This window comes from Theobroma cacao, chromosome 7 (assembly GCF_000208745.1).
Source record: "Theobroma cacao cultivar B97-61/B2 chromosome 7, Criollo_cocoa_genome_V2, whole genome shotgun sequence".
In the NCBI taxonomy this organism is placed as follows: domain Eukaryota; kingdom Viridiplantae; phylum Streptophyta; class Magnoliopsida; order Malvales; family Malvaceae; genus Theobroma; species Theobroma cacao.
Window position 1 is genome coordinate 14,084,426 of NC_030856.1, and position 2,313 is coordinate 14,086,738.

The following is a 2,313-nucleotide window of genomic DNA, read 5'->3' on the forward strand; positions in this document are numbered from 1 at the left end:
TATATATATATTTACTATATAGAGATGTTTGGATTTAATATGTGATTGCATTGACTGTTGAAAACTTGAGTATTGTCAATGTGTTCAATTTAATGTGCAATATGGCATGAGTGGATTTTCTTGGTAGCAGTGAAAGCCCCTTAGATTTTATCTGGGCAAAATTTCGTTGTAGCGAGAATGCCTTTTCGCTGCGATAAGAGTCAATCTATTATGCTTGACTTGGTTGAAGTCTACTAAAGTTTTCACTTCTCAACTTCTTTGTTGTTCATGAGTCTTTCGTCATCAAGTGACTAAACGACTAAGGGTTTGAATGAGGGGTTTTTAAATAGAAATAAACTAAATTGCATTGTTTTGAACTTAAGTGCATCATAATTTCTAAACCTTCCTTAACGTTGCTTGTTCCCTTCCTATGTTCATTCACTGGGTTTATACTCACATTTTTAAACTTCATGTTTTTAGATTCAGAGGTAGTTGGGACCTAGATTGAGTGTCCACGTATGCTTGTCTTCTTGGTAGGTACTATGGCATCTCAGTAGCAATACCTTCACTTAAAGTCACTTCGCTGATGGTTAAGAGTCTTTTGTCTGTGTCCATGTATATGTAATGTAAACTACTATGAGTCATGTTATAAATGAAGTATGTATATGTTGGATTGATGATGATGACCTTATGAGACGACAATGAATGACAGTACCTTGAGATAATACAAATATGAATATTCGGTTGTTACAAGATATTACTGAAACATTCATCGTTGAGAATTACAGCACATGGTTTTAAAGATGATGGATGGAAATGAGGAATAGGATCTCATAAAGAGGCTTACATAGGCCTAGTGGGCTATGCCCATTGAGCCCATGCACTAGTCATGGCTCGGAATTTGGGCTGTGACATTACGAACCCTAAGTTTTTTTTTAATGCCAAGAGATGATGCTAACAATAACATAGGCAAAAGTATTGAAAATTGGTGTTGAGTGCAAGTACTAATCAAAACAAGTCCATTGATACCACTTCTTCATACTACTTGCATTCATTTGATCATCTAGGCTTGATTTTTATGACACACCCTTTGAGTGAAAGTGGAGATAATTATTTCAAGTGGAGGTGTAGCTTTATAAATGCTCTTGTAGATGCTATATTTTGGCTAACTATAATTCTTGAATTATTGTGCTACAGAATAAGAACAAGTGTGGAATATTTATTTCATATAGTCTGCTACAGTATAGGAACAAGTGTGGAATAGCTATCTCATATGAAGAAGTGAAAGTAACTAAGAATGAGTGATAAGGTTCATAAGTTATCTTCATGTTTGGGATGTTCTAGATAGCTTGGGTTGGTGGCTTAATTATAGAGATAGTTAAGAAGACTTTTTCTTAACCTTTCTTTGAAGTACATGTGCTTTACCCTTTTTGTTCTTTCTTCCAATAGAGTGCACGTGATGCACTATCAAGTGTCACTACTCCACTACCCAAAACTTACACCCACTACCCAACTACATGGTTATTCTCTTAATATCTTATAAGCCGTTCTTTAATATGCTTTTTCATGACAAGAACATTCTCTTGTAATTGAATGTGTTTTCCCAACTGCTCCTAAGACAGTGCTCTGTTTAGTACAAATATGAGAGCCTTGAAGGTTGGGGGCAATGATAATTCTATTTTATAAAATTATTTTATTATTAAATATTAGCTAAGTGCTCAATTTTCAATTATAATTTACTTATTTTTAGTTGTTTTTATAATTAGGTTACTTTTAAGTTAGTTATTTTAATTTTATATTATTCATGTTAATTTGGTTATTATTTATTAGTTTTTATATTTCTTTTGTAGGATTAAAAGTGATTGGGCTTAATTTTGGAAAGTAAGGTGTAGACAGGCCCAAAATCTGCTTGCATATACTTCAGTATTTTGACCATATCTCGAGTTAAAGAACTCCAAATGATGTGATTCTTAGACCAGTGGAAAGCTAAGAGACAGAGCTACAACTGTTATGAAGATCACTTTTCCCAGTTCTGCATCTAAGATAGAGAAAATCGCGTCGGAAAATAGCTAGACGTACTGTGCCGGGAATGGAAATTTGTAAAGATTAACAATTGAATTTTGGGCCCCTTATTATACTTTTAAGCCCAATTAAACCTTAGGTTAGCTTAAGGAACTTTAGGTTAAGTTTATTAGTATAAATAGGATATGTTTAACAACATTAGAAAAAAAAAACCTTTGAGAGATTCAAGAAACTAGAAGTTGAGGCTGAAACTTGGAGATCAAGACGGTAAATATTGTTTTGTTTTATTCCTTAGCTTTTATCGTTCTTGAT